The sequence below is a fragment of the Macaca mulatta genome, chromosome 6 (genome assembly GCF_049350105.2).
Source record: "Macaca mulatta isolate MMU2019108-1 chromosome 6, T2T-MMU8v2.0, whole genome shotgun sequence".
Classification (NCBI taxonomy): domain Eukaryota; kingdom Metazoa; phylum Chordata; class Mammalia; order Primates; family Cercopithecidae; genus Macaca; species Macaca mulatta.
Window position 1 is genome coordinate 154,955,151 of NC_133411.1, and position 12,403 is coordinate 154,967,553.

The window sequence follows — 12,403 nt, forward strand, 5'->3', positions numbered from 1 at the left end:
CCATGAGGTTAGGTCTTGCTCTCTCAGTAAGATAACTGAGAGTTTTATGCACAGAGAAATCCAAAAAGCAAATCTACCGCTGCTCCCAGAGTTACCAGACACAGCCAAACCACTTGAAAAAGAACTGAAGCTTGCAATGTGGTTCTGGGTCACTGACATCAAAACACAGTGATCATTTTGCATTCCCCAGGTCGCTCTGTCTTCGTGAGATTATTTCTGGTTTTGCCTGTCCTCACTCTAAATGATACAGAGCAGAGTCCCACAAGAAGAGGGATATGATTTCCAAAATGACCCCCACTTCCATCTCCTCTGCAGGAACAAAAGGGCTCAGAGAGCTGACATCTTCTTCCAGTGTTCCTTGCTGGTGTTTATCCAAAGTTCAAATGCAATTTCCTTTGGGGGTAGATACACACCCACATATGCAAGCTAATTAGGCAAACGGGGTCACTGCTGGATGGACAAGAGCTGCAGCCTGATAAGGACTAAAAGAATGCCAGCCAAGACCTAGGGAGAAAGGCAAAAGACATCTGCAGAGGCTGTTTTGTAACTGTGTGCATTTTGTGTTAATGCTCTTGGAATCAGTGCTAGCATGACCGACTGACTTGATGAGAGCCATTTTTGATGTCGGGGTTTGACTGCTGTAGGTCACACACGTCCTGGAGGCTAGCACCATCCTAATGACCTTCCCATGAGAATCACCACTCCCTGACCACCCAAGAGGATTGTGAAGGCTATTTGCATTCAGGAGACCCTCACAAATAAGTAGAAAGGAAGCTTGAGTCACAACGTACGGAGGCAGCTAAAACAGGCCTGGAGGTCCAAAAAGGAATTCAAATAAATAGTGCCTTCAAAAGGTGGTACCCAGATTCCTGCTAGCCCCATCACTACCTTCTCTCCAACTCTGTAAGAGATGTCTTATGTCTCTGTCAAGGAGAGGGTAGAGGACGACATTGCACAAAGAGGACATGTCAGTCACAGCTAGAGAGAGATAGCACTAGCTTCCATGACAAGGAATGAAACATCAGTCAGAAGGGGTGATAGTGTTTTGAAGGGAAGGCTAATTTTAGATATCAGAACCACATTTCTAAATATTCTATTCTGCACATGCTATTTATAAGCTGAATTCTTTTTTAAGCTTAAGTTGTTTTTAGATGTTGGCAAGTTTTGGAGCTTAGGACTTCTTTGTTATGGCGGCCTCCAACAGAGAACTAAAAGCATCAGTCAAGGACCAGCTATGTTCCCAGTCCACTAGAATGTCACAAGATCTGGAGAAGTAATTAATATAATAGCTGGGATGATGAGATTTGGAAATGGATCACTTGGGGCTTTCTCACAGCTTTGTTACTGGCTATATTTCCTTTGGCAAATAACTAAAGAAACTTGGAAAAGTGACACATCCCTAGACCTCAGTTTTCTCATTTGTAAAATGAGGATCAGACCATGCACCTCCTAGTAGAGTTCTCAGCAGGATTAAACAAGTTCAGGCATGTCCAGCTCTGAGTATGATATTGGGTACATAGAAGTGTTCAATAAATGGTAGCTATTACCATTTATGTAGATGTACTGGCACAATTCAAAACAAAGCACAACGGCAAGCTAGGCTCTATCAGACAGAAGTGAGAGGGGAGAACAATGAGAGTGTTTTAGTTGTCAAGAGAGCTTTGTGAAGAAGAAAGATTTTGAAAAATGAGCAGCACAGAGAAATGTGACGTGAAGAGGGGGGTGCCTGGACTCTGGAGTCACACATCCCTGGGTTCAAATCCTGACCCCACGTGTCAGCTATCTGACCTTGGACCAAGTTAACAAACCTCTCTGAGCCTTTCTTTACTTATCAGAAAAGTGGGAGCAATAATCAGCACTTCACACTGTGACTGGGAAAATCGAGTGAGGCGAGGCCAGATGTTGGTATGCGGAAGTGGACCCAGAAGTGGTAGCTGTTGGAGAAATTTGCAGGATGACATAGGCTTGAAAGCAGGATGAGCAGGAAGAATGCTAAATATAAGAATGGAATCTCAGGCCAGGCACGGTGGCTCACGCCTGTAATTCCAGCGCTTTGGGAGACCGAGGCGGGCAGATCACAAGGTCAGGAGTTTGGTGGCCTGTATGGTGAAACCCCGTCTCTACTAAAAATACAAAAATTAGCCAGGGGTGGTGGTGGGCGCCTGCAGTCCCAGCTACTTGGGAGGCTGAGGCAAGAGAATGGCGTGAACCCGGGAGGCAGAGGTTGCAGTGAGCCGAGATTGTACCATTGCACTTCAGCCTGGCGACAGAGCGAGACTCCATCTCAAAAAAAAAAAAAGAACAGAATCTCTTACTAGCTGCCATTCATTAGTTGTGGGCTAAATGCCAGGTACCTTGTGAATCCCTTAGAGGGTTTGTTACTACAGGGTTGCTAAGAGCCCAGTGGAGTCAGATGACCTGAATCCAAATACAGGCCCCATGTTTCCTTGCTGTGTCACCATGGCCAAGGCATTTAACTTTTCCAACCTGTAGTTCCCTCCCTTGTAAAATGCAGGTATTAATTGTGCAAAAGCACAATTAATGGTTTGGTGGGGATTAAGTGAGACAATGTAAATAGTCATTAGCACAGTGCCCAGCACAAGAAAATACTGTAATGTTCACTACCATTATCGTTATTTACATTCATTTTCTCACTTAATCTTCACAAGGCCCCCACGAGTTGTGTTATTCTCCCCTACGTATAGATCAAACAGCTGAAGCTCGGAGGATACATCACTTGTCCAGGGCAACCAGTAGCAAAGGTGGGCCGGCTCTGAAGGATGAGACATCTGTTTCTTTGTTCTCTGACCTTTCAGAGAAGCTGGTCAGTGGTGCCAGGGCTGGGGCAATATGACAACGATTTTAAAATGCATTTTATGCCGTAATCCTCGCCAATCTCTTCTCATCTGGTGGTCCCCACCACCTCACCACCTCATCTGCTGAAGGTTGCAGATTTAGGGCTGTGTGTACCCCCGGATACAGCCAGCAAGCACATTGGTGTTGCCCCTCTGGGTGCTTGCCGCTTCCCAAGGTTGACACGGTTTATGAAATGTCCATTCTAATTTGCAAATAGATCTGATACGGACATGCCTCCAGCTGGCTGGTGATTTCGATAACAACCCCTCCTCCTTGGTGCCAATTAACAGAAATGAAATGTCCCTGGCACACTTTGTAGTTCAGAAAATGCATGTACTGATTAAACCCCCGCTAGGCGTCCATTATGACCTATGGGCTCCAGGCAAGTGCTGCTCTCACTCCATCTCCATTTAAAGTCGCAGAATGTTTTCTTCCTGGGCAAAAACCAATGTCACTTCATTCATTTATTCATTTTTCATTCAACGATATCAACTGAGCATCTACTATGGGCTGTGTGCCAGGTGTTGTTCCGTACAGTTGGGATACAGCAGTGAACAACACGGATAAGGTTCCTACCTGCAGGAAGGGAGTAAATGGTAAACAAGCAGGAGAATTTCTACATGTCAGATGTTACGAAAGAAACAAAGTGACGGGACAAAGAATGGCTGACGGGCATAAGCTATATTACGTAGGGTGGCCAGGGAAGGTTCTCCAAAGGGATGACATTCGAGTTGAGACCTGAAGACTAAGAAGGAACCAGACACGCAGCATAGTGGGAAGAGCAGGAACAAGCTCAACCTGTCCAGGAAACTCTCCATGGGGAAGGTTCCATTAACATTCTTTTTTTTTTTTTTTTGAGACGGAGTCTCGCTCTGTCACCCAGGCTGGAGTGCAGTGACGTGCTCTCGGCTCACTGCAAGCTCCGCCTCCCAGGTTCACACCATTCTCCTGCCTCATCCTCCCGAGTAGCTGGGACTACAGGCACCCGCCACCACGCCTGGCTAATTTTTTGTGTTTTTAGTAGAGACGGGGTTGCACCGCCACTAGCAGTCTTTCATTTATCAAACATTTTTGATCATACAATGAACAATTGGAGAATAAATGAATTCCCTTTTATCCTGACAAGAAGGCCTGTCATAGGAAGGATGAACATAGGGAAGATGCTACTGGAGTTATTACAAACGGAGAGGCAAATGACCGCCCTTTTCTCCACCCCATTCCCAATCTCTAAAACAAGGGACTTGGCTTAGGCACTAGCATTCAGGACTGTGAGATCTTAAGAACTCACCTTTTAGAGGAATTGGCCCTCATAGCTCTTTAAAGCAGTAACTATGCAGCAAACAAAAAGCAAACTGACATCTTTAAAAAAAAAAAAAAAAAAAAAACAGCCAAAATGGTTGTTTGAAATTGTATACATGAGACATAAAATATCATTTCCTTTGTTATCATTAGGGTGTAGTTATTGAATTTCTGCACCCATTTACTCATTCAGAAAATACTTATTACTAGTTGTGAGTCTCTTCTCTTCCTCCCTTTAGCCCTCTGCCCTCTCTCTCTCTCTCTCTCTCTCTCTCTCTCTCTGTTTCTCTCTGCCCCTCACTCCCCCAACCTTTCTTTGGCACAGGATTTCAGAGCCCAGGATATAGATTTGGAACACCTGAGTCGTACCTAAAGTGTGACTTGCTGTGTGACTTTAGGCAAGTCACTTCACCTATCTGAGTCTCAGTTTTCTCATCTATATAAAGGGAATAATAATAGAAGACATCTCACAACACCATACAAAATAAACACTAAGGTATTATTATCTTTGTTACTGTCCATTATTATCCTTTGATAGATAGGAATGTAAAATTTACAGAACTCAACTTAGGAAACTGGGACAGGTTTTTAGGACAGAAGAAATTCTAGTAACAAGTGTGACAGCCACTGTTTAATGACCTGTTTCTACCTGTAGGATTTTCTGTTCTTTGAGATAATTATGAAGCAGGACCACAAGAAATAGCCTTCAGGAGGTATTTTAGTCCATAATAATAATTTTGAGCCAACAATTATAGAGTCCCTGCTATGTGTCAGACCCTGTTCCATGTGCTTTACTGATATCAAACATCGACTTATTTAAAACTCCCACAAACAGACAAAATAAATACTATTACTACTCCCATGTTACTGGTAGAAACTAAGGCCTAGAGAGATTAAGAAACTTCCATAGGGTCACAAGGCTAGGAATTGTGGGGTTTGGAAATAAACCCAGGCAATCTGGCTCCAGTCTGTGGCTGCTAACTGCTTTCCACCTCAGTTAAGGTAGAGCGAAAGGCCAGACACAGTGGTTCATGCCTATAATACTAGCACTTTGGGAGGCCAAGGCAGGTGGATCACCTGAAGTCAGGAGTTCGAGACCAGCCTGGTCAACATGGCGAAACCCCATCTCTACTAAAAATACAAAAATTAGCTGGGCGTGGTGGTGGGCACCTGTAATCCCAGCTACCCAGGAGGCAGAGGTTGCAGTGAACCAAGATCGTGCCACTGTACTCCAGCCTGGGGCACAAGGGTGAAATTCCATCTAAAAAAGATTGGATGAAAAAGTTATCTCCAGACATCAGGGGGGTTTGGTGATGTTTTTGTTTTTGTTTTTTACTTCAAATAGACTTGTCTTCTGAGTACTCAGTAAACAAAGAATTATTACCTGCCTAATCCCAAACCCTCTGGCTTGTAGACACAGTGCTAATAAGGGCTGCTACTTCATACCGCACAATGCCAGCCTAGGAAAAGTCACACCTCCTCCCATTGATGGGATTTTTTGGGTGCCTATTAAAATGTCACTTGATCTTGGAGTTGAAGTTCTTTCTACATCATTTAGCACAACCTGGAAGGTCAGATTAATGTGGCATCCAGCTTTCCCTTGGCAGTAACTTCCTTATTACTTCCCTGCCCCTGCACTTGTTCTCAGAAATGTTACATCACAATAAAGGTAGTTAAAAAGAGCAAACAAACCACTGCTACTCGCTTGGAATGCAGAAGCTGTAATCTGGAAGGGACATTCTCACAGCTGCCGACACCAAGACTGATAATACAGATCAAAGCCGCCATCTTTGAGCCCATTGTGATATTAACAGGGTGAACCTTCTCCATAGGAGGACACCCAGTATCAGCACTGGCACCAACCTAGGCACAGGGAGGAGAGGCAGGATATGTCTAAGGCAGACTGCCTTCCTTTTGAGGGCTAAAATTGGTGATAACCAAATGAAACCCCCGCCCATGTTCAGTGGTGTGTAGTGAAGACAACATAACTCCAAATCCTGTGTAATTTATTGACATGGTGAGACACAGAATGCATCCTCGTAATCACAGAATGCCTGTTTCTCCCGCTGAATGCAAAGCAGCCACCTGGAGCCTCTGACAGCTCTTACTTGCTGTTGTGCTGAGTGGAGCACATTAGCTAATGAGGAAGTGCTGCATTGCATTTGCAGGTACTGGGAGCTCAGAGCAACTCAGTTTTGAGCCCAAATGTGGTCGCCTGCTTGAAAGCTGGGGCTTCTCTGGTACATTGGGTCTCTGGAGCCACAGATCTTAGTTCTGCCTTCATAAGTTGGGAGTTTAGGTAAGACTCCCCAAATTGATGTGATAAGACTTCCACAAATGGCTTGTAAGATCTGACTGTTCCACACCACCCCCACAAAGAATCAGGCTGTGATCATTATTAAAGTTTCCCCAAAGAGAAAACTAGCCTGTTACATCAGCACGAGTCCCTGGACAGAAAAGAAATCAGGGTCTAGATGAAAGAAAATTGGACAGGAGATAGAAAATTATCGAACCAATTTCCCATCATCCTTTTAGCTTTCTCCTTTCCTCCTCCAGCATGGTTAGTTTGGACTTTATTTGTACTCAGAAGGGCCAAGAGCCATGCAACAAAGTCATAAAGAACGACCTCCTGTTATGTGTAATCAAACCACCTGCCCTCACCTCACAAGGCACTGCCAGACAGGTTTGGCTGCACGTTCCTCTGGAGCATCCTCAGCCTAGGAAGAGAAAGGAGGCGAGACATTGGCCAGGGAGGGGAGGATATTGATTCCATGTGTGAGGATCATAGGAATGCAGGTTGAGTTTGGTCATCAAAATACAATATTTGAGACCTCAGAGAAATTCTGGGGGCTCACGGATTTTAACTTTTTATTTTTGAAATAAATTCAGACCCACTAGGTTCCCCAAAAGTTAACATTTTACCAGGTTCATTTTTATTTTTTCTGGACCATTTGAGAGTAAGTTAGAGACTAAATGCCCACTTATCCCTAAACATTTCAGTGTATATTTTTTTAAAATAAGGATATGCTCTTACATAACCCTAATAAAACCAGGAAAATCAGGAAATCAATGTTGATATAGTACTATTAACTAGTCTACAGGTCTTATTCAATTGCCCTACTATTTTTTCAATTGGCCTATTTTCCCTTATAGAAAAATTATTTCACAAGTCTTTTCTAGGATCCTTTTCAAGACCACATCTTGCATGTAGTTGTCATACCTCTTTAGTTTCCTTTAATGTGGAACAGTTCCTCAAGATTCATTTTCTTACATGGTCTTGGAATTTTGAGTAGTATAAGCCATTTGTTTTATGGAATGTCTCTCAATATGTGTGTGTCTGTTATTTCTTCATCATCAGATTCAGGGTTTAGAGCAGGAGAAGGGGGTTTGGCAGTAACAGATGATAACCCATAGAACGAAATAGGAATCCCTGAGCCTATACTGATATAAACAAACAAACAAACAAATAAATAAATAAATAAATAAATATGGGAGAAGGAAAAGCTCTCCCTTATGGTCAAGTGACAACCTCTAAGTGTAAAAGGAATTATGGAATTTAAAAAAAAAAACCATTTGGCAACCACTCAGTAACAATTGGTTCATGCAATAACCATGAATGAATATTAAAACTTGTGGATGAAAACTTGGAAAGTCTCAGAATATCTGCTCGCAAGATACTTATTAGTCACAGAAGAAAAAAAAAATCACAACTTTACAGTAGACAATCACCTTAACCAAAACACCAAAGTTAGCATCACCAGCAATGGGGAAACAGATACTGTGTGCCTCCTGATATGATGCACTCAGAAGAACACAGCATCTCTTCTGTGAGAAGATGACTTTCTGCCCAAAAGGTATAAGAATTCTGAAGAATTATAGTTCTTCCCAACTGCATTCGCACACAACAGATTCTGAAATCCTTTTTACTTTACAGAACCTGCTTTGGTCATCTTCCCAGGACGAGTTCCTGACAACTGGGATGCAGAAGACAGCAAACGATCTGCCGGGATGGAAACTGCTCAATAGAGAGTTTGTGGACTGCATGATATTCCTTGAACATCAGGGATGGTACAGGGATACCAATAGTCTGGCCTCCAAGACAGCAGAGTAATAGGAGGAAGAGCAAATCTGTCTTCACCCACAGTATTAATGGGTAGTGGGCCAGAATGGAGAAGAGCTAGCGAGTCATGTGCTGCTACAGGTTACACCAGACTCCCATCCCTCTGTTACTCACTGCTGTTGTCAAAGCCAAACTTTATCTTGCTAATTTCTCACAGCTTGGCACCTAACAAATGACAAGACAGGACATCCAATGCCTTCCAGCTCTGTGGTCTGGCCTGTCTCTCCAGATCAGATTTAGAGTGATGCAGCAGATGACATCATATTCTCTCTGCATCCCTCTGCCACATCTTCATTCTTTTCCATTCTGTCTTTTCCCCCGATACCTTCTGACCCCAGGGATTTCTAATAGAACATAGTGATCAAGGAAATAAAGACTTGGTACATAAAGAGTCTCAGACAAGAAAAAAATTCATGATGTTATATGAAAGATACCAAACTGTAATGCTTACAAAGAGGCTATTTCAAGTAGAAAGATATAAATATCACTTATAACCATGCATCCTTTATGTTCATAAATAAGTCATCATAAAGAACAAGCCATTAGAAGACATTCTACTCCTTGTTTTTTTTAAATAAAAAAGGCTATAATCTAAAATACAATTTTAAAATTACCTGTGCTAACCTGCAAGAGACATTGCTCACATAAATGAAATTCATAAATACCCTGATGTTATTTGAACCATGTATTTTCATCTTCTCCTCCTCTCTTAAGACATCAATAAGAATTTGATTTTTAAAAGCACATGCTGCTCTGATTATCAAAGACAATAACACAAGTGCAGCATCACTGGGATATGTTGGTTGTTTTAAAGTTCCGATCCTAATTTTACACTGAAGCATCCTCAGTTTTTCATTCAGCCCTGCTTGTAAACAGGAACCAGCATCAGCCAAACCAGGATCAGAGTAAGGATTGCATCTGTAGGTTACAGAAATATTTTCTTCTATGTGAAACTGTCACATGCAGGGGTTAAACTGGCAGCCATCTTTTAATGCGATGAATAATTTGGACTTCTTAGCCACACCCTTCTCTCGGTTAACCACAGGAGGAAGTGATAATACACCACCAGAAGCCCCAGAGTTCTGGCTTTATCTGCTACGTGGCAGGTGAGAAGGGAAGAGGTGTGATTGAGCACACTGGCTATTTACGCCTTGTCTTCAAAGCCCTCTTAGTCACATTTCCATCTTCATGCACTGGCTTCCGCCTTACAACTGAACAATAGGAAACCACCACTCCTAAACCACCACTCCTAATTTTTTTAAAAAACACGTCCTGTTTTTTAAGTCTCTGGGAACTTTCCACGAGGTATAGTGGAGGGTTTCATAAGGATTTAGCTCTTCCTTCGAACCTGCTTAGCCAGTAAACCAGATATTTTTTAAAACACAGCATACAGATTCCAAATGATCAAGGACCACAAAGTGTTGGGGATGTCAGGGAGGAGGCAAGGATGGGCTTGAATGATCACAAAGAGCCAACCCGGAAATGTGCAGTAGAATAGTTTGCTAATGGTGACATCTGAGTTTCATCTCCCGGAATTATTGTTTCTTATTACTACACTTCGGGTCAAGGGGAAAGGGTGTTAAGGGTAAAAAGAGGAAGGAGAAAATAAAGAGAAAAATTCACACCTCCATGGAAACATAAGCAGAAAAACTATAGACTCTTGTGTCTCTGCTTATTTTTTTAAGTATAGTGTTTTTAACAGACCAAAGAGAATCTCTATGAGTTAATATGTATGTGAATAATGTTTATAAAAGGGGTATAATGTGTTAGTCATTATGGAATATTGTATAAATAAACCTTACATATATAGCATACATAAAAAAATGATTGCTTAGGGCAGTGGACACTTAAGGACTTCCAAAATTTTTGTATCTTCATCCCAAAAAATAGAGCGTTCCAGGGCTGGCAACTTATTTCCTTAGTATATTCCACTGTAAAGCCAAGAGGTGTAGGGGCTTGTTTTCTGGTTTTGTAATTTGTAATAATCTGTATGGATTACTGTAATATGTCTGTTGCATGTGTGTTGGTGTTGTTTACCCATATGGAGTCATCAGGGATTTGTTCCACACTTTGTATCCTGGAAAACCAAAAGGAATTTTCATTTTTTTGAGACAGAGTCTCACTCTGTCGCCCAGGCTGGAGTGCAGTGGTGCCATCTCAGCTCACTGCAAGCTCTGACTCCCATATTCAAGCGATTCTCCTGCTTCAGCCTCCCGAGTAGCTGGGATTACAGGCGCATGCCACCTCGCCCTGCTAATTTTTTGTGTTTTTAGTAGAGATGGGGTTTCACCGTGTTAGCCAGGATGGTCTCGATCTCCAGACCTTGTGATCTGCCCACTCGACCTCCCAAAATACTGGGATTACAGGTGTGAGCCACCACGCCCGGTCTGGAATTTTCTAGTAAGAAGAAAAACATACAGAATGTGTCTTCACTGTTGGGTAACTCTCAAATTTGTAGCACTCTGAATTTTTTGTAAAACTGTGCTAATGGAATGCTTAATGTCAGAGTTATTGTCTCACTTCAATATCTAGTATTGGATAATGTTTCTCCTGGGAGCACAGATTTTTTTTTTCAAGTCCTTTTTTCCTGGACTTAACATGTTCTTCTAGAAGACATCAGAAGTCATGACCCTAAGCCACCTCCCTTCAGGACCACTTTCTACCATCGGTTTTCAAAAAACTATCCACATGTTAATTCTGTTTTATGTTCTGTGATTCTGTGGTCGACTCAGTGCTTCAGAGTCCAGAGATTGACTTGGGTTAGTGGCCCTAATGAAGTGCTAAATTTTCTCTTTACCGCCGAGACTGATCAGAAGAAGCAAAAGGGGAAAGGGGGCTAGAGGTCCACTCACACCTTTTACATCAGACGAGAGGAGAACTGTGCCAGAAATCTGTGCATGAAACACCATCTGCTCTTCATGCAGGGAGGGGTCAACCGTGTGAACATGTAGAGATTACTCGAGCCTCCTTTGCCAAAAACGTGCATTGTTCCCAGCTGTAAGTGTGTGAAGCCTAATACATCTTTTAGCATGAAACAATAAAGTGTTTATTTTCATTTAATAGGTTGTTCCTCCGGCCTGGATTTTCTTTTTTTTTTTTTTTTTTTTTTTCTTTTTTCAGTAGCTGGTTTGGAGAGGGCAACACTTTGTCATAAATTAAATGTCAACAGTGAGCATTTGATTTCTCCCAAAGGGGTTTAGCTCCTGGCAGCTGCTCTGGACATCCAAAAGGGAGGGTTAGGAGAGGAAATCACTTTGTCAAATGGGAATTGCTTAGTTCCAGTGGAGGTAGGTGGAGAAACAGGCAAGTAACACTTCCTTTTAAAGCTGAGCAGGCTGAATTCACTTCCGTGGAGCAAACTCTGGTTTGTACAACCATGAGGGCCCTCTTGGCTGGAAGTCTTCTCTGCCTGATGAGTGCAAAGGTTAGGTGCACAGCCTCGAGTGCCTGATTTCCTGTGTTGCCAGCCGTTTAGCCTTGGGTAAGTTACTTAACCTCTCTGTGGTTCAGATCCCTTTTCTAGAAAATGGAGATATAATGGCACCTTTCTGAGGGATGTTAAGGATAAATTTCTTAAAACACGTAGAGTGATTTGAACAGTGCCTGGCACATATAAGTGCTTACTAATATTAGTATCTTACCACCTTCACAATGTTTACCATATCCATCTACCACCTGTGTTATTATTTACTTAAAATTCTTATTTTAATTGATTCAATTTTCTTTTCTGAGGTGGGGGCAACTTCATCTCTAGTATCAACTTTCATCTAGAATTTAATTTAAAGGAAAACTATATGTTCCAATGGTAAATTAGTATAATTTGGCTGGGTGCAGTGGCTTACGCCTGTAATCCCAGCACTTTTGGAGGCCAAGGCAGGTGGATGGCTTGAGCCCAGAAGTTCAAGACCAGCCTAGGCAACATGGTAAAACCCCATCTGTACTAAAAACGCAAAACTTAGCCAGGCGTGGGGGCACATGCCTATAATCCCAGCTACTCTGAGGCACAAGAATCACTTGAACCCAGGAGGTGGAGGTTGCAGTGAGCCAAGATCATGCCACTGTACTACAGCCTGGGTGACAGAGCAAGATTCAGTCTCAAAGGAAATAAAAAAAGAAGGAAAATTAGTA

At 42.4% G+C, this 12,403-nt stretch overlaps 1 protein-coding gene across 4 annotated transcripts in view; it reads left to right on the forward strand.

Moving 5' to 3' along the window:
- Window positions 1-11,335, forward strand: part of SH3RF2 (SH3 domain containing ring finger 2) — a 145,935-nt gene extending 134,600 nt beyond the window's left edge. For all 4 annotated transcript variants that reach the window (XM_028849816.2, XM_077937314.1, XM_077937311.1 and 1 more), the window contains one exon: window positions 8,090-11,335. The gene's annotated coding sequence lies outside the window, so the exon portion shown is untranslated. The remainder of the gene's footprint in view (window positions 1-8,089) is intronic.
- Window positions 11,336-12,403: the final 1,068 nt, after the last annotated feature.